Source organism: Poecilia formosa, unplaced genomic scaffold (genome assembly GCF_000485575.1).
Source record: "Poecilia formosa unplaced genomic scaffold, Poecilia_formosa-5.1.2 Scaffold702, whole genome shotgun sequence".
NCBI classification, from domain to species: Eukaryota; Metazoa; Chordata; class Actinopteri; order Cyprinodontiformes; family Poeciliidae; genus Poecilia; species Poecilia formosa.
In genome coordinates, this window is record NW_006800641.1 from 102204 (window position 1) to 123606 (window position 21403).

Genomic DNA, 21403 nt, shown 5'->3' on the forward strand with positions numbered 1-21403 from the left:
CAGTGTTAATGTCATGAGGCTGTTCAGTGACTCCATGACACTTTCAATTTGACTCATTAGGATTTGATTAAGAACCAGATTTGTTCTTTGTAATTTCTGTCCAGTAAAACTATTAATCTATAATCAATAGACAGGTCTATATAAAGATATAATCCATGTTTCTGTCTCATATTTGTATGGCATTAAAAGGATCTGGAACTTTTGGTTTTCTACTGAAAGCTCTGGTTTGCACAGTAAATGCCATGTGGGTGAAATTTTATGGATGATACTCTCATGTCCCATTCTCCTGAAGGCAGCACAGAGCTGCACCACCAGAAACTGACAAACACTGAAGAGAAGAAGAGCTATGATTAATGTAGTTACAGTTCTATCCATGTTTTAATGTTCAGTCGTTCTGCAAATAGTTCAAAGTTTAAACTGGCATGTTGAACATCTTTTATCTGGTCATTTTGTGGAATATTTAACAACTAGAAAATGGCACAAAATAAGAATATTTTTTCCACTCTGATTGGCTGCTGTTAGGCCTACCAATTTTAAGTTGAATGTTCATTCAATTTTTCATAGACACCTGTGAAAATAATTTCTATTCCCATGGCTTTTTTGTTCTCTGGGAAATTATTTTTGGTAAATACAGAAACAAGCATAAAAATCAAAACATCTACAATAGTGATAGTAATATTAATAATAAAATAATAGTCAGTGCAAAGTAGCCTGCAAATTCTTTGGTGGGGGGCGGTGAGGGACCTGGATAAAGGCTGGGGGGCGCTGGCCCAAAAAGGTTGAGAAACTGATTTAGTTGGTAATGTTGCATGTTCTAAATTACTTCCAAAAACATTGACTGAAAGGACTCTTATTTAATGTTGAGGGATTTTTGCCTGTAAGGCAAACCTTTAGGGCACAGACATTTTACATTTTGTTTTGAGTTGAAATGAACTGAAGTCTTATTTAAGTTTGAGTGTTTTAAACTTAAACACTCAAACAAACTGTAAAATTGTTAATTGTTAGAAGCAATTGTTTGCACTATTCAAAGACACTTTTTATTAAACTGTGATAGAAACGGTATAGTTCATTTCTACCACCACTCTAAGTTTCAGGCTCAGGATTTTTTTTTTTACTTTAAGCCCTGCAGGTGGGATCTCCTTGTCATGCCAGTAACGTTGGAAGCCATCAGGACCATCAATGTTAAATTTTTTCTCATCAGAGAAGACAACTTTCTTCCACCTTTCAATGTCCCATGTTTGGTGCACCCTTGCAAAGTCCAAACGGACAATTTTGTGGCGGAGTGAACCATGTCGCTTACAACTAGACCTGTCACGATAACAAATTTTGCTGAGTGATTAATTGTCTAAAAAATTATTGCAATAAACGATAATATTGTTTCAAGACCTTTTGACACTGATTTAATGGAAATGACTAATAATGCATGCGATTTACTGCCATAGATGGATACACTTTATTTTCAAAACAACACATAACACTGGAACTGATTAACTAAAACAAAACAACCAAAAACAAAAATAAAATGGATTCTCAGTCTCCATTAACAAAAACGTACTTGAATAAAAAGTAAACAACATAAAGCCAAAGTGGAAATAAATACTGCATTCAACCAAAAGAGTGCAGATTATGAAGTTTGTATACTATATTGCCCTTCAGTAATCACTAGATTTAAATAGAGAAGATGGGCACATCCGACTACCTAATGCAGTAGTTCATACTACACGATTTTTTGTCCCTATTTTCCCCTTAAGATAATCTTAGATCGTTGGCCGTTCTAAGATTGTCGCTGGTGATTTCGTAACCAATAATCCTGCAGTGTGATTTAGATTGTCGGCTCTGATCTAAATCAGGGGTTTTCCCCGACTGGAAGTTTAACGCTGAATGTGACAGGTAGCCAATCAGAAAGCGCGGATTCTCCTCGTGCTTTCTGAGGGGAAATTACGGAGGGGAATCCCAAACAGCTGACACGGCGCAACCCAAAGTCCATTAATATTAATGTTGTGGAAACAACATTAATATTTATTCAACATTTCGTGCAAAGAATATAGAAATGACAAGGAGAGGAGTTGGAGCCAAATTGCTACCGCAGTTGATAAACCCGGTAAGTTTTCAGCTGCTTTTCGTTAAAGTGACATAAATAGGTTATAATGATTTTCATTCAGTCAGGACTTTACGCTGACTCTAGCCACATGCATCACAGGTAGATTCTAATAAAGCATTGATTAATGCCTGATATTAAAATTAGTTAACCATTATTTAGGGCTACAAGTCCAAAATAATGGCTGTGTGGCTGGACACCACAGAGCACGATCGAACCGATCAAACCGTTATACCTAGGATTTCTGTCGGCTAATGTGTGGTCTCTCAGGTTTTTAAAATGGGCCGACAACTCGTGTCGTGTGCACTGGACATTACACTAAGGAAATAGGAAGGGAAGGTCAGTGGAGAACACCGGAGTTGAGCCTTTTTTCATTCAGTGTCATCAAGAGAAAGAAAAAAAAAGGCAGGAAGAGACTATAAAGCCAATAATTAAAATGAGGTCGATAGGTATCGTGCAATTAATTGATTTATCGTTTGTCGTGACAGGCCGACTTACAACTACACTGGCCTTTCACCGTTTGATACCGAAACGGAACCCAGTTCGGTCGGACCGCGCTGGACAAAATGGATACAGAGGTTTGAGAACTACACAGCTGCGCGTCATTTCGGGTGACGCGCGGCTAATAGCTTTACTGTTGCATCTAGCCGGTGAACGTGTACATGATATTTACGACACGCTAGCAGCGAGACACATATTGCACACGGCTTCGCATGCTCGTAAAACATTGTGGGTTTACTGATGTGGATCTAGAAATTAAAGGACAATTGATTCAGAGTTGTACATCGTCCAGGTTATGCAGACGAGCACTGAGAGAGCCTAAGTGTATACAGGATCTTCTAGATTATGGGAGATCAATGGAGCTGTCCGAGCAGCACGCAACAGGCATGGAACAAGGAGCGTGAACGCCATACAGCCGAAAGGTCAACCGAATAAAGCCTATAAAGTCACATCTACCACCAAACTAAACAACCAGTGCAGAAATTGTGGCGGGAGATATTCACACGAAGGGGATTGCTCTGCATGAGGAAAAGACTGCAAAGCCTGCAGTAGGCTAAACCATTTTGCCAGACAATGTCGATCAAAACAAAAACCTCCTGTACAAAACTATGACTCAAAGGCCAAAGTGTACCATAAAAATCACAAAACTTCTAAGAAAGTGTTCTCAATCATCAGCTCAGTGCAAGGTGACAAAAAGGATTCATCTAGCAGTGACGATGACTATGTCACAACTGGTGCATAGTCATCGTCATAATATGAGACGCCAGTGTCTCATATTAAACTAGGAGGTGTTGAGATCTCAGTGATACTGGATTCAGGTGCCACAGTGAACATTATCAGTGAATCTGCCCTAGATCTGCTATCGCCACACCCACAGTTAGTCCCACCTGATACTAAAGTGTTTTCCTATGGCTATTCTACCCCGCTACAGCTGGCCGGCATGTTTGTCTGTGAAGTGGAAGCAAACAACAAAAAGACCAAATGCAAGTTCTATGTAAAAACAGGCAAAGGCTATTCCCTGTTAGGCTATGAAACAGCTAACCGATTAGGCCTCATCAAAGTAGTGAACAGTGTCTCAGATGCACTAGGCCCCACGGTGGCAGATAGGCTTGTAGAGCGCTTCCCAGAACTCTTTGAAGGCATAGGCAAGCTGAAAGACTTTCAAGTGAAACTCCACATAGACACTGATGTTCACCCCACATGTCAGCCTCACAGACACATTCGTCAGAGAGTAGAACAGGAACTCCAAAAGTTAGAAGACAAATATTATAGAGACAGTGACTGGGCCTACATCTTGGGTCTCCCCGATTGTGACTCCACCCAAACCCAAAAACCCAAATGAAGTCAGGATCTGCGTAGACATGAGACAAGCTAATACTGCCATCCAACATGAACGTCACCATGAGTTGAATGGAGCCACAGTTTTTTCCAAACTTGACCTGAGAGCTGGCTATCATCAGCTTGAACTCCACCCTGACAGCAGGTACATCACAACATTTACCACGCACAAAGGTCTGAGGAGGTACAAACATCTGAATTTTGGCATATCGTCAGCGGCAGAGGTATTTCAAAATGCTATCTGCCAAGCTCTACAAGAAATCGAAGGTGTGAAAAATGTCAGCGAATACATCATCGTGCATAGAAAGACACAAGCAGATCATGACAAAAGCCTCACAACAGTGTTCCAGAGGCTCAAGGAGAAGGGACTCACACTTAATAAAGATAAGTGTGAGTTCAACAAATCCAGGTTAGAATTTTTTGAATTCATCTTCCAAGCTGGGGGCATATCTGCCGACCCAAAGAAGGTTGCCGCAATCAAGGAGCTAGTGCGCCAGAAAACCCCACCGAGGTGAGAAGCCTGCTGGGCATGGCGACATACTGCTCACGTTTCATAAAAGACTTCCCTTCAATTTCAGCACCACTTTGGGAGTTGACCAAGAAAAGCACACAATGGTGCTGGGGTCCAATTCAAGAAAAATCCCTGCAACACTTGAAAGACAGCTTGACCGGTGAGACTGTGATGACATATTTTGACCCTAACAAGGATACAGAATTGGTCGTAGACGCAAGCCCCGTTGGTCTAGGAGCTATTCTTTATCAACTTGGAAAGGAAAGCGAGAGACACATTATAGCTTACGCTAGTCGTACTCTAAGCGACGTTGAGAGACGCTACTCACAAACAGAACGAGAAGTGAGTACCGCTCTACTCCACACAGCACCACTGAAGCATCTCCAGCAGAGCTCATGTTCTAGCGGAAGATCTACACAAAGATTCCGATCCTCTCTAACGTTGTGGAGAACACCAGTGACCACTTTGATCAGAGGCCGAGATCGGACTGCAAAGGCAAAGATAAAATTTCATGTGGATTTGTGTCATCATGCCAAGCCCAATGCTCTCAAAATTGGCGACACTGTGCTGTACCGACAACCGAAGCGCAGTAAGCTGACAACATCCTATAACAGTGACCCCCACACTGTAACTCACCTTACTGGCTCAATGGTTACTGCCAGCAACAATGGACATTCGATCAGAAGAAACTCCTCCCTTTCAAAAGGATCAGTGCCAGTGTACTACATTCTTCACTTGATTCTGGGAATGAAGATACAAACTTTACTGTTCCACTACCGCGGGTTCAGCCCAAGCGACACCAAAGACGGCCATCATACTTAAACACCTATGAGCTAGGTTAAGAGGATGTGAGGACTATAACTTTATTGATGCACTATTTCAACGTTTTGTGTAATTAAGGGCTGATCTACATGTGATGTACACATTGAATATAGTTTGTTCAACTATATAGTTTATAGTTGAATTAGTTTGTTCTTTTTTTTCTTTTCGATTCTAGATACCAGTGCTATTGTTGTGTTGATTTGTTTGGGAATAGTGCTGTTGTCCTCGTTATCGAGTTGTTATGTGTATCAAGTCCGATAGTTGTTTACTACCGAAGTCCAGTGAAGTTAGTTTTGTTTAAAGAAAACTGAGGCTGTTTTGAAATGAGAAGTTGTTTGTAAAAAAAAAAGGAGTGATATAATGTATACAGCGATGCTTATACATTTATGTTACAGACTGTCAGTGAACGCACCAAGAAAAGACCGTGACGCAAGCGCGCACATACAGATGGAGATCGGGTGACATCTTGAGACAGATAGTAAGAACCACGTGTTGCTGTAAGAAAAGGATTTCGTATGATTTGAGTAATAAAGCAACATCAACTCCAAACCAATCTCTCTTAAGTGTGCAAACATCACAATAACATACAGATTAATTGTGTGGTGGTTTTGTACCTAAATGTCTAAAATGGATCATAATTCAATTCCAATTCAGCTAATTTATAGAGCGCATGTTCACAACACATCTCAAAACACTATAGAAAAAACTCCCAAAAACAGTAAATTCATCCAATCATACGCACATTCCAAAATGAGAAGAAGCCATAGCAAGGACCAGACTGTCTTCATGGAAAAACAGGCTGCTGGATTTTACAGGATAAGCTGTGTTAATCCTAAAACAATAACCTATAAACATGTCAAGGTTGGTTAAGTAATAGCTATATATTCACAGCAGTGCAGGTAAGTTTTAATTTTTAATTATTATTTTTTATGTGTTATTTCAGGTAGTGTAACAAGTAAAAATGAGAAGAAAAGAGGAAAGGAGGAAGAATAGAGAAAAAACAAGAAAACGCTCTAGGATTCTGCAGAAAGAGAAAAACAGAAACATGAAACCACCGTGACAAATAATATATGCATAACAACATGACTCGAAGCCTGGGCCTCCTAAGAATAACAGTGAAATGAGTAAAAACCTGAATGAATGTCAATGCAAAGCCCTGGTGAAGGCAGAGAGACGTAATATATGTGTTTTTCTTGTTCACTTGTGTGTGTGTGAGAACCCAAAGAGCCACGCCCCACAACGCAAAGCAGACAGAACAGGTACCAAGAGGAAGACATGCAGGATGTCCTGTTTTGGGCAGACAAGATGTCCATGCATTAGCACAATGTAAACTGTCTTGGCAGTACAGTAGCCAAATTGTACAGTCTCACCTGTCTTCACTCTTGGGGGCCAAACAGTGCCAAGGAAAACTGGCACTCCTTGATTGGGTGCTTTGCAAATAAATTTTGTAATATCTCAGCTTCCCAATCTATATTTTCTTCAGAATATTTCAGGTAAGCTCTCCAAACAAATCTGTGAGTAGGTGAATTTCCAACTGTTAGCTGGTTAGTTGCTGAATATTCTGTGTTAATTTTTTGAATTGTTGCAGTGAATAAGGAATCCTGAGTGTGAGGTTTCCATTCAGCCAAATACTGCTGGTGTCTGGTTAGTATAAAGAGTGAGTTAGTGAACTCAGAAACACTGCAGACGCACAGTGAATGGGATTTGAGTTGTTGATGTGACAAGATAAATTTAATCCATTTACAATGTCATTTTTAATACAATAAATGTACTACAGTTTTGCATCTTAATCCCAGTAGGAATTTATTTTGAGTCCTGTGGGCAGGAAACTGCCACATCTTTGTTCAATGGAACTCCAAAGCTGCTTCTAATAAACCGCACCATACTGATCCAAACCAGAAACATTAGAGTCAGTTGAGTCTGAGAGACAGGTTAACAGCACCCTTTCGTCCCATCAAGCGCTCAAGCAATTTAATCCGTGTTTTGCAGCTTTTGTAATTCAGCCTCCACTCAAACACCCCAAGATACTGGTAATTACTGCCAATAATTGAGTTTGTGTTGATGTGAAGCGCTGCTTGGGCTAGACAGGACTGAGAGGAGAGCGCATTTGTTGTGTTCGTTTGGCAGAATGACAGTGATCCAAAGCTGCAAAGACAACAAGCACAGCACCTATTTAAATGTTTAGTCGAATAAAATGAGTTGTGACATGATGAGAGGAAAGGGGAGTGGACCGCACAGTCCATCTGGGGTGGTTTTAATTAACTCCTGTGTTTCAGAAACACAACCAATACACATCGGTGTTTATGACAGCCCAGCAAACGCCACAAAACCAGACTCCCATCTTTCAGGAGAACTGCTTTTGCTTTTCTTCTCTGACTGTGATTGAAGAAAGAAAATAAATTGCTAGTNGTAAGATTACTGCAACTGGTTTAATGTTAGGTACTATAGCTGCTCAGCACATTTCATTAAGTCAGTTTGAAAGAGTCTCAAATCTTAGTTTATGCTTTTTATGTGTTGTTATGTGAACAAAATTACATGTTCTAGGGGGTTCTGCATATGAAAACCATGATATGAACACTTCTGAGAGGGTACACAAGGTGACCCTTGGATAAATTGTAAGTCAGTTTTTATTGCTTTGTTTTACAGGAAGGCCTTATTAATCTGCTGAGGAATTCTGTGTGTCATGAATATAAAATAATTCTTCCCTAACAAATGTGGGTTATGGTTATATGTTGCCGAAAGATGGTAGTGTCTGGGCTCTGGACTCAAGGTCAGTGGTGGTTCACATTTTGCATCTGTATGCTCAAGTCAACATTGGCATGAAATGGAGAGAGCAAGGTCTGGATGAAGAAAGCAGTGACTCAATCCCAACAAGAGAGAAAGAAAAATATTTTTTGGCAGTTAAAGGGCAACTTTTTCACATGATATAGTTGTGCAGGTTTGATAGCAGTACAGATTGGTGCTCTGTAGATGTACAATTTAACACATCTTTATCCATTGTCAGTATAACTTGAATATCAGATGAGTCATAAGCATATTCAGTATTTAAGACATCAGATTGTTAATGCATTTCACCTCTTTAAGAACATCAGCACATTTTATTTTACCTGGGCATTTTGGTGTGTTTACAAGCTGTAAATGTGGTTATATAGCTGTCATGATTCCATGTACTCTGATTTACTGATTTACTTAGTCTTTTCTATATGCAGCTGTTTACTTAGTGTTTATTGTTGTTCTAGTTATTCCATTTTTATGTGATGTCTTTCATCTAAAATCCTCACTTCCTTAGCTTTGCTCCTCACTCAGATGGCATTCATTCAGTTGACTGTACACTCCTGGTTTCTATCACATGATCACATCCACAGAAGTTCTTTCTGTAATTTTCTTATTGCTAGATCCAAATGTTGTTTGTGGCCCTGGTTCAGGTGTTTCCCTTGTGTTCTGTGAGTCCATCAGTTTAATCATTAAACACCATACGTCTGTACAAGTACTGTTGCCTTTTGGGTCCTGATCAGCAAATCACAAATGGGACAAATACGGGGTTTCCTTGAATTTCCACTGGATGTCCTCCATTGCTTCAAATTCATACCCATGGAAACTAGACTTTTGTTGAAGTTTTAATATTAATGACTTAAGAGCCCTAATAAGGGGGCAAAGAAAAATTAACTGTTTATTTATTTTATTACATTTTCATTCAGTAAATGATACAACTCTAGTTAAATAGCATGTGGTTTTTTAATATATTTTTTTCTTAATCAGTGATTTCATAATTTTTATTACTATTATTTGAACTTGTGTATTTGGTATTGAGACTAGTCTAAAGGTACGATATAGTTGTACATAAGCCAATCTTGACTTCTGCACACATATGCATGCAGGAACCTGTATGCATGCTAGTGCACACACTGATGCACAGATAGTTATACAAGGGTGTTTGCATTGACACACAAAATATATTTAAACATAGGGAATTCAAAATTACAATGATATACTTGATATTATACACTATTTGATATACATAAACCTTTAACGCTTTCAGTATATCAACTTATGTAAATGTAAAGGAAGAAATGTCGGCGTATGTATATGTGTGTATACATGAATACATTTGTATTTCAATCTTGTTTGTTCAATAGCCTGATTCTGTCTGTCATGTGTTGTTGTTTTTACCCTAGTATTTATTATGAGACTGACATTGCTTAACACAACAAAGTGTCTTAAAACTCCTCATCATCAGGGAACATCACACAAATACAAATTTCCACAAAAGTATAATTAATGCAAAAAATATAGAGTCAAATTCAGAGGTTTGACTTGTGGCGGTGTGTTTAGCATCTTTAATTTGCAGCATTTCATGGTTGCAAGTTACTGAACTTATCTGAAGAAAAGGGAGAGTCTGATGGTTCAAATAATCTGTGAGTGAAAGCAATGCAAGGAAAACATTAACAATAAACCTTTAGATATTGAAGCTGATCAGGGTTTTTTCAGTTGATTGTAAAAAGAAAATTAATGTCTTCCTTCTTTCTTCCAGATCTTTTTCCCAAGCTTTGCCCCACATAAACTGCAGCAGAATAGAGGGTCCTAATCTCAAGTATTGTTGGAGTGGTATATTTCTGGAGGATGATTAACGATGCCTCTTTTGCCCACAAAAAATAGGAATGTTCTTCCTCATCAGANAACTCCTTTGTCAGGCGGGCATTGTGAACTGCAGCATTGTCCTGTTGAAAAACCCAATCATTACCACACAGACGAGGGCCCTCAGTAATGGGGGATGCCGGCTGCAACATCTCCACATAGCCAGCTGCTGCTTGATGCCCCTGCACAACCTGGAGCTCCATTGTTCCATTGAAGGAAAACGCACCCCAAATCATGATGTTGCCCCCACCACTGTGCCGTGTAGAAAACATCTCAGGTACAGGGCTTAAAGAGCTCCGGCCGGGGGCCGAATTTCCGGCTTTTGACCAAACGGTCCACCTCAACCAAACTGTAGTCTCCGGGGTTAAAGAGCGCCGTCTGGGGGCCAGACTTCCAGCTTTTCAAGCAACGCGAGCATTGGACCAAACGGCCTGCCTCAACTAAACTGTAGATAATAGACAAAGATGTCTGCCAATCAGAATTCTAGCTCCCGTGTTCTTGACCAATGACTGTAAAACGATTTGTAGAAAATAAGCGCATGCGTTCGGTTCGGTGGTTAAATCAAATGCGATATGAAAGAAGATGGAGTTTGTCTCTATAAAGAAACACGTTTACTTGAGAAAGGAATTAAAAACAAGTGGTGCTGGGCAAAGGAAAGGAGACAAGACAGGAAGCTGGCAGAAATTTTTACAAAATGGGGGCGCTGGGATTTCTTTGGGGGGCATTTGGTCGAAGGTAAACTTTACACCTTACAATCACAACAATACCAGATTAGACTTTAAGCAACTTGGTAAAACTGTATCGATGGCAGCTCTTCTTCTTCTTCTTCTTCTTCTATTCAGTGTTTGTAGCTTGTAGCTCCGCTCCTGCTACTAGTAGCTTCACCGCATCAGTTCAGCGTCTCACCGGCTGATGACATTGCTGTGATTCACTTTGTCTGGTATTTTTGTACATATGTTTTTTTTCAGTTCTGTAATCATGTTAAGCAGCAACTTATATTAAAAAGTGTTTTATTTCCGTTTGAAAGCTGCCCGCTTCCATGGAAGGACAACAGAAAATCGCTCTTATAAACATGTAATTACTAAAATCACAATACCCTCACTGTGTGTCACTCTGAAAAATGAACCCATTTAAATAAAGAAATCCCTCCATGGTGACACCACGATAGAGAGCGTTCATTTTATAGCGTTAACACCGGAGCTGTAAGTGGTCCGGTATGAAACAGGGGTGATAGAACAACACAGCACTTTTAAATTTCAATAATTAGAATACCGAAATTGTTTCTGTTGCTTTCAAAGGTTTATGTCAGTCTGCCTTTTCCCCATCGATACATTTCCCGACCGCCCTGCACCTTAGGGGGTTAAAAAATAAAATAAAATAAAAAACTGACGCGCACATTGTGCAAAACTCTGAAACAGGAGAAGCGGGACATAAAACGGAGCGACGAACTAGATGTGAATTATGGCATAAAAACAGAGAATCCGACGCTGAACAGTGAAAAATCAACACATGATGNAATGTATCACATTCAACAGGCTACGTCCTTGTTTGTCCTTGGGAAACAAGTACTGCAATACCGGACAATCGGCCAGACAATCCAACATGTTAAATATCCCCTATTTTGGATCGGAGTGGTGTCAACAAGCTCACTCTGAACACACAACAGGAATATCTCATAAAATTATCTTTACAATCATCATGATTGTAGTGAAACATCTGAAACATCAAACTCAACGTAGATATCACAGGTACAGGAGAAAAGTCAGCTAAAGTATAAACACACTGGTACTGTTGTGGGGAGTCCCTGCAGCCGTGTTTTCATGATGCATTCAGGTACATTTCATACACTGTATAGTCTAAATATCAAAACAACTCTGAAGTGGTTGTATAGTTTACTCATCCATCATCACTATGCTCGTTGTCATGTTTGGTAGTTGAAGCAGATGACAATGCAGACATGACATTGGGACGAGTATGGTGATGAGAAATCTACTTGTGAAAACAAAGCACTGACTGAAGGAAAACAGGAAATCAGAATGAGAGTAAAAGAATTTTTATTTATTTTTATTTTTTTAATTCCTTTATTTAACCAAGTAAACCCCATTGAGATCTAGATCTCATTTTCAAGGGGGACCTGGGCAGAAGTCTGCAGCAATAAACATTAAAACCAGGGAGCTTACATATGAAGAAGAGGTGATTGGTGACAATCATAAACAAACCAAGATATGCAAATTATAAACGCAAGAGACGATGAGAAAGCAGACCCCCACTGATCACAAGGATCTGTTTTGTAACTGAACAGTGGACAAGTTGTTCAGTTCGGCCATCCTAGGAATGATTGGACTCTTTGTGAAGCAATGTGATCAAGTATTTAAAGTCTGCAGCTCTCAGTCAAATAGCATTGATCAGCAGATTGAACTGTCCATGAATGAAACAAGTCAAATGTTAAAGTAAAGAATTCATTAATCTGGTCTGTGAGCTAACAAAGTTAACTGATTCAATTTCGGGGGTTCTTTGGTGAAAGCCAGTCTCATTTCAGCCCTCTCCTTTCATAGTTTTGGAAAGGCATGAACAAAGAATAGTAGATTTAATCTCTGTTCATTGTTAGTTGTAATTTTATTTAGGAGAGTGTGAGTTTGAAAGTTAGATATATCATAAGAAAAACTGATCAAATGATTATATGTACAGCAGTTACTTAAACAGCACATGGGCTCACATTCATCTCACTGAAATACTTCAAAAAGGTTCTAAGTAAATTCAGACCCCAAGTGGCGTAAACTAAGGATGAGCTGTTCTTCCAGTGTCTACCTGAAGAAGGAAGATTCATTAATGTTTTAGTATGTAACTTTCATAAAAAATATGTTTTATATATACTTATCAAAACTCACAATGTCTTGACCGTGTAATATGAGACGGATAATCTGTGAAGAAAATCAAGCTCCTCCACCTCCACCCTGACCAACTGCAGACCTGTTGCAGCGTGATGACATGCGCACAAGACCCCGCCCCCAGCTCCCTGCAGGAGGACAAAAAGCTGCTCACTGACAATGACTATCATTGGTTTTAGCTGTCAGGTTGTCATTTTTAATGTGCTAACATGCAAGATATATAAAAGAAAAAGGGATGCAGTGCTTTGCTACTACTTCTCAACACTATGACAATTAGATAATATCAGGAAAAGTTTTACTTATGAGCAACAGTCTATGTTACTATTGTTGAGAATGAGAATCTCAATCGATGAATCATAATTTGTATTGACACACGGAGCATAAAATCAGCCAAGAAAAGCATTCAGACTTTACTTATTTTATTAACTTTCAGCGCTGAAAGGAGACACTTTACCATTACATCCGAGAAGAGTTTCTAAAAAAGTCTGTGCAGCGTCTGAGGAAAAAGAGGAGGGTAGCTCATTATATGGACTGAAGACACTCCCTGAAATCACACCATGTCTCTGTGGCCTGATAAGTTTCTGTTTCTCGTGAGAAATGGACCTTAGTGTCTAACAGAATCAAAAATGTAACTCTTTACTATGGGCCCTTTGTCTAACAGTGTATGTCTCTTTCTCGGCCTTGGTAAATGTTGAGATCAACATTCCCCCTGTTGGGCTCTAAAAGAGCCCAAAAAGGAGAAGACAAACCCTAGAGTAGACACTGTCCCTTCCGGAAAACATCCCCCGAGGCTTTTACAAATGTTGACATACATATCATCATTTCAGTCATTGATGTTGTCTTTCATTCATGTCATTTCATCTCATTTCATTTCAATTTTGGGGGTAAAAACAGACAGGGCACCCCTATGCCTCTTAGGCGGTGGATTGAAACCACAATGTCCCTCTTACAATCTAATGAAGAACACGTAAGGGAATAGAATTTTTAAAAATGTTAGGGTTAAAATTAGAAAAAGGAAATTCAACCGTCCATGGCATGACTTTTTTGTTTTTAGTGGAAGAAAATATTTTCCTTCAGACTTGTGAGCGCTTCGTCATCTGTAATTACACATCAATCATAAAGTCGGACCATGACACTTTCTGGAACCAAATATTATAAATTGTTCTTTAATAGGTCATTACCCTTCTATGGCATGGCGTTGACCTGAGGTAACAAAAAGAAATAATAAATAAATAACAAGCAACATAAAGGTACTAAGTCTGAAATTTTTGTGTTAGTTTATATATATATATATTTCTGTAATCCAAGTTAAAAAGAATAAATGTTAAATTTTATGAAAATATAAAATGGGTGAAGTGTTAGGAGGATATAATTTTCATCTCTAAAGTAAAAAAGTATTAAAATTATATTCACTAAGTTGTTAGTTAACCAAAATGTAAATTGAACAGAATGTTAGGATGATATTTCAAAACTTAATAAAATGTAACTTTCCTTGTTTTAAGTGTTGACATATTCATAGGATCAGACAAAATCAGAAATCAAACAAAAATTCATGTAAAAGACCAGATTATGAAATAAATGTGCAAAACTGCCCGCAGTCATGTTTTATCAAAGAAATATCATTTGAAATGTATATAAGATTTATCCCTAATAGAAACTTTATCAGAAATCTTAAACCTTAAATCTTTTGCTTTTGTTATTTTAATGAGATTCAATCAAATAGTCCTCATTTAACAAGTAACCCGCTATACTAAAGGCCTGTAAAGTATCATCGATAATGTGAAAAGTTAATGATCCCTTCTAATATTTTCCATTCATGTAATAAAAGAACCCTATTTTGTCTCAGACCAAAAACTGTAAATTATGATTATGAGAAATGTTTAGGCATTATTACCTTGGATCAACAATTACACATAGAACTAGATTCTTTTTTATTCTGTCAATCTGTTGGACCCGCTTTAAGCGGTTCCATAATTGCTCCTTTGTAAATCCCAATTTAGACCAATTTAATTTGAATCCTCGTATTTTCTTCTCATTTTAAAACATCATATAATGATTAGCCTGTTTTTTTTTTACAAGAATAAAGTTAACCCTGTCACTCCATATTTAACTGACTTATTTTATTCTCATCATGATTTTAAATCCCATAAGTTCAACAATTTTAACCTTTGAACAATTTGTTCTCTTGAAACCCTTCTATGAAATATTTGTTTAACAGAATTACACTCCTTTGTAGTGTGGATCATATTTTTCAATGGTTTTGGCAGTTTTGGGGAGAAGTTTGATACAACTAGATTTATTAAATGATATAATGTTCAGGTTAGACCTTTCGGCATGACTTGGTTAAACAAATAATTTTGAATTATAGCAAGAGAGAAGCAGCAATTTATTCCCTGTTTTTAAAAACTGTTCTGTAGAAATCTAGTTGACACGTGACATCATTGTTAATTTTAATGTATTCAATTCAGAATATTCAGTATTACTTTAGAAATTCATTCGATTAATTAAAACATTAACCTCTTTTATATTTTGCTGAGGCCCAAAACTGAAAATTTTCTCAATATATTAGATTAACTCATAATTTGCTTGAATAGAGTAATTCCATTCATCTCCCCCTGTTTCTGTATCGGAACACTGTTTAGTGTTTCGGTACAGAAACTCCTAAGAAACCCACGAAAATCAGTTAGCCCAAATTTTCTTTCATTGCTAATTATAACAGTTGGACGTAAGTTAACCAGGGTGTTTACACCTTAGTGAAAGAATTTAACAGTTGATCGAAAAAATGTGCAGTAAACCCATAATTTGGTTGAGTAATTTTCCAAAGAGTAGATTTTCCTAAGATTTGAAATGGATTCCAAATAAATTTAAGTCATAACTTGAAATAATNATTGAAACAGTATTCCTTTAAGGCAGTGGTCCCCATATGTTAACATAAAGGCTCGTTTTGAAGTATAAGCTGCTACTTACTTACAGACATTGCTTCGAAGAATTCAACCTGGAATGCGGCGTTCATAACAGACACGTGTGTTCATCTTCTCTACCACTAGCAAACAACCGTACTGATTAAATAACATAAAAGTCAAGCAGTTCCCTAAAAGTCCAACAGATGGCAGCAATGTGCCCCACAGTTTACAGGACACACTTCCTGGTGGTTGAAGAAAATGAAAAAAAAATCTGAATGCTCTCTGGACAATAGTTCAGGGGGCCGGACCAAATGTGGAGGCGGGCCGGATCCGGCCCGCGGGCCGTAGTTTGGGGACCCCTGCTTTAAGGTTTTCATGCATTCTTATGTTAAAACTACAAATCTAAATCTATTTTATTATGACAGCATAATCTAACCTGTATTTGAGTTTAGAACATTTTCATTTGATACCCCTAAATAAAATCTAACAGCCAGTTTTCATTAGTAAAACAGTTTACTGGTTTATTTAAGCTGATCTTTTTTTGGCCTAAAGAGGTGTAGAAGACATTATGTTATTGTATGGGACCCTTAATTTGGCTTTTATATGTTTTATCTTTTCATTGTCAATTTCATTTGACAATGAAATTGACAAATTCATTGTCAATTTCCCTGTTGCGGGAAAATAAATAATATTTCTAATATGATGTTCTATTCTTCTAAAATGGCTAGATATCAGTTCTCTAACTGAATGGTCTTAAACTATTTTGTATTAGTGATGCATGACATTAAAATTAAGAAATAACTGGTGTCGGGAACCGAGGTGTGGGTTTGGTTCTTTTCCTGCTTTTTTCCCCTTTTTCCACCAAAGGGTGCCAGAGGCTATCCTTTCCTGAGGGCGTTACCGTTGTTTCCGAGATTGTCCGCACACCTGCAAGTGATCTAATCATCTGGAGGAGTATATGAGGAGGGAGCGGCCGACACTTCAGCGCCTGAGTGTTAACCAATGTTTGGTACTATGTCAGTGTTTACCTCATTGTAGACCTCCAGTGATTTTTCTGTGTACTTCCTTCTCAGGTGACTCCTTGTGACACCTTGAATGTTTCCCGTCGGATGCCCGAGCTCCTGGCTTTCTCTGTGCAAACCTCCCTCATGACGCCGTGGAAATTGCCTACTGGTTGCCCAAGCTGCGCTGAGCTCTCCATTGTAAACCAAGTTTCCCTGGACTCCCTGGTCAACTGTCTCCCTCACTCAACTCCTCTTGTGACTCAAGACTTATCTGTCTGCCCTCCAATGCAGCCTCTCCATCAGCCAAGCAGCAAACCCTCCACCAGAACCATAACCCCACTGAGTACCTAGTTTCTGAACGGAACCACCTCACAACCAAGTAAGACCTGTCCACTCATTTCTGTTTCACTGCCAATTACTAAAACCTCTGAACTCATCATCTCCTTTCTCTACTCCAGTGAACCGCTGAATCTGGTAGCCATCCTTTCCCTGGATTTGCTGTTTGTCTTTATTTTGTGTTTTTGCAATAAACAACTTAACTGATCTTAGCTCTCCGCCTGGTATTTCTGCATGTGGGTCAGAAAAATAGATCCCGCCATGACAACTGGAAGAAAACAAGTGTAGTATTTTACCTATGTCTGTATAGGTCTAAAACTTACAAGTAATTATTTACGCTTTGTCTGTAATTTACACGACCCTTCCAGTTATTTATAATTATTTGTCTGTGAATGACAAAAAAGTGTTTGGGTAATATGTCTGTATAACATCTGATTACTTTTCCCAGAGAACAGAAGAAGAGGGACATGGCTTCTCGGATTAGAAGGAATACAGCTTTATTCATTTTCAGGATAACCTGAAGATCATAATTAAACATATTGAGTAGTTAAAAACAAACTGATTGTTAATGCACTTCAACTCTGTAAGAACATCAGCTGCATTTCTTTAAAATTAACAAATGCACTCTTAGAAATGGCTGTAAATTTACAGCAGAATTCTAGCAGTAACATACTGTTATTAGAAAATAAAGTAGAATATTGTTAAATTGATGTCTTCTGTTGTCACAATCTAGACTGACGACTGGCAGTAAACTACCGTAAAATGATTGTACAATACAGTTTTTTTCCTAGGCAAGACATTTTACTTGTATTTGCATCTTAGAGAACCAGCATTTAGATTCAATATTAAACAGAAAAAATATTTTCCATAATACATCTTTTAGGGAATGAATCTAAATCTGCAGAGCATAATCAAAAGTGTTAGATTTCTAGTGTTGGTGTTGTATGTTAAAAATATAATGTTAAACACTTGTTTAGTCAAATTCTAAGGTTTGTCAGTTTCCCTAAAGAGATGGTGTTTGCTCGAACCACACTCCATACCAGTAAGTGGCGGTAATGCTACTAACAGTTTGTTGCCAATCGGCAGTAAAACTAACAAGAAGAAGAAGATGGTGTTTCTGTGACATCACTTGTTTGCCCGGCGTCTTGTCTGTAGCTAATCATAACAAGGTAAGTTCCGTGTTAAGATTATGTTTTTGATTATTTTTTATGAATGCATTTACTTTATGTTTGCGCAAGAGTATTGACTTATGCTTAACATAAGTTTATTTGTTTGGATATCATGGTGTATACGACTGTTTAATACAGGGGTGCTCAAGTCTAGTCCTTGAGAGCTGCCATCCTGCAACTTTCAGATGCTTCCCCGTGCCAACACACCTGAATTAAATGAATGGCTGGTTAGCAGGTCTGTTCAGAGCTGATCCTGGTCTGTTGGAGTAAAGATGCATCGAAAAGTTGCAAGATGGTAGCTCTCAAGGACTGGACGTGAGCACCCTTGGTTTATTAGTTTTGTTAGCAGCTAAACCTAGCCAAGGAGGTGTAGCACAGGGTTTCAGGGGGTTAAACAAACGTTAAAACTGTCAGAAGAATCTGAAGGCCATTTCAGTTAGCATTATTTAGCTGCGGAGTCGTTTTCTTGAAGTTTTCGGCTTTAGACGGCATAATATGCGATCAAAGCTAAGCCAAAATGTTTTTGTCTCTATACATACAATAAATAATGACATATTGGCTGCCGCTTTTTTTCTTCATTAGTACATTTTGGTGACTGAAGTCTGTCAACACATTTCTTCTGACAGGTTGGCAGAAAAAAAATGCTGTCCAGAATGGTTCTATAAATTGACCAATTTCTATAATTCCTAATGTCTGAGTTGTGTTGATGGTAATTATTAAGTACATTTTTATGTTTTATTGTAGGTGGTGAAAAATGCTCTCTATGCTAAATTGGGTGAACAAAGTATTTTGAATGACTGTGATGGTGACACATACAGGTGGGTCTGGTTAGTTTTGCTCACACTTCTCTTTAAAATGCTTATTATCCTAAAACACATTAGGATAATGTGTTTGCTGGGCTGCACAGTGGCACAGTTGGTAGCACTGTTGCCTTGCAGCAAGAAGGTTCTGGGTTCAATTCCCAGCCTGGGGTCTTTCTGCATTGGAGTTTGCATGTTCTCCCTGTGCATGCGTGGGTTCTCTCTGGGTACTCTGGCTTCCTCCCACAGTCCCAAAACATGACTGTCAGGTTAATTGGCCTCTCCAAATTCTCCCTAGGTGTGTGTGCATGGTTGTTTTGTCCTGTCTGTCTCTGTGTTGCCCTGCGACAGACTGGCGACCTGTCCAGGGTGTGCCTTGCCTCTTGCCCAAAATAGGCAAGATAGGCACCAGCAACCCTCCCGACCCCACTAAGGGACAAGGGTATGCAGAAAATGGATAGATGTGTTTGCTATTTATCCTGTTGTTCCTCCAGGCTGGGAAAACCAGGCATTCATGTGGTTCATCATGTTGGTTCATGTGCTTCATCCTACAACCAAAGGCAACAAGAAGAATGCAAAACAGCTCATGTCATGTTGTGGACCATGTTGTCAGATATGTGCAGTTATGTTGTTGTTCTAATGGTCCTACTTCTTTGTAGAAAAACTTTCTCATTGGCTTTGTTTGCTATCTGAATGTAGCTGTGCTGCTAAATATATCTAATAATTTTTATTATTTGTCTTCTTATCATTATGTCAAAGATGGAAGCCAGTGTTGAAGCCAGGCATTCTTCTGTTGGTTCATGTGCTTTGTCCTACATCCAAAGGCAACAAGAAGAATGCAAAACAGCTCATGTCATGTTGTGGACCATGTTGTCAGATATGTGCAGTTATGTTGTTGTTCTAATGGTCCTACTTCTTTGTAGAAAAACTTTCTCATTGGCTTTGTTTGCTATCTGAATGTAGCTGTGCTGCTAAATATATCTAATAATTTTTATTATTTGTCTTCTTATCATTATGTCAAAGATGGAAGCCAGTGTTGAAGCCAGGCATTCTTCTGTTGGTTCATGTGCTTTGTCCTACATCCAAAGGCAACAAGAAGAATGCTATTCCACTGGTGTGGAACCAGCACAGCCCTTCCTCCTGCATGTTGGTGAAAACAAGAGCAGCACCAAAGACACTTCACCATCAGTGATAACAGGATCATCCAATGCAGCTTTTGATTAACTTTCAAAGCATACTTCATCTTTAGCGCAAAGTACCATGAATTTCTCTACAACTTCTGTACATTAATCCAGCCTGCAGTTTTCAACATTGATATGACTTGCACGACAATTGAGGAGTTTAAAATCCTTGCTTTTACTTTACCTGGCAGAGTGGACACTCTTTGTTATGATGATCATTTAAATGCATACTGTATCAATAAGAGGATTTGTTTTCTGTTCTTCCAATTACAGACTTGGTTTATTACAGTCCCTGTGGCAAGCAGTTTTCTGCATGGTCAGCATTGATGGCCATATTCTTTGAGAGGGTCCAGCCAACATTCCAGACAGGACAGTGTTGTCCATCTTCTACACCTTCAACACCCAATATCAACATGAGGCAGTCAAGACTTTGGAGTTCATTCAACGGTAAAACCATTCCTATATTTTTTTTTACAATGAGCAAAATACAATATGGTTTTAAAGCAAATTATGATTAACATTTGACAAAGGTGGTGATGTTTTCTCTTTATGTAATTAAAAACAGCTTTATTTACCAGCTGTCTTCAGAATGCCACACTATTTATATTCTCAGGAATTTTCCCATTTTTGATTGTGTTTTTTAGTTGCTTCATTGGAGTTAACCCAGTAAGGGGCACAAAAGCCGGTCATGGGAAGATGGTATCCAAAAAAACAGGAAAGATCATTTAAAAGAAAAAGCAGACGGTGAATGTGCAGGTTTCCACCCTCATCAAAAACTTGATGGACTTTGAGTGGCATCTCATTCAGATTAGTTGTTTTTCTTTTCTTTGAAATCTTTCTGCTTCCATATCATTTAGGATCTAAATTATATTGTCTTTTCTTTTTCCATGTTGGACGGTGCCTTCATCTGCATCTAATAAAGTAAGTGCCACTTGGACTCTTGAAAACCATTAATAGTTCACATTTTAAAACGCTGTTGATTCTAGAATTCCACATTATTTCAGCCATGTTAAATTTTAGATTTTGGAAGTCATTTTTCTTTGATTTGTTTAGTGATACCCAAAGCATGGATATTTGTTTAAGAACTGTGTTTTTATGTTATTAAGATTGTAGAAATTAATGAGTTAAACCCAGTTTATGTCGCTGTAAACTGAAAGTCTTACATTTTTATTCCAGTGTTAGTGAAACTATATATTGACTTTGAAGGCCTATTTTCT

General features: G+C 38.3%; 1 long non-coding RNA gene across 1 annotated transcript in view; it reads left to right on the forward strand.

Annotated features, from left to right (window-relative positions):
• Positions 1-12564, forward strand: part of LOC107834635 (uncharacterized) — a 25200-nt gene extending 12636 nt beyond the window's left edge. Inside the window, exons 2-4 of the long non-coding RNA XR_001660444.1 lie at positions 8592-8597; positions 9335-9342; positions 12553-12564. This is a non-coding gene — a long non-coding RNA (uncharacterized LOC107834635). The remainder of the gene's footprint in view (positions 1-8591; positions 8598-9334; positions 9343-12552) is intronic.
• Positions 12565-21403: the final 8839 nt, after the last annotated feature.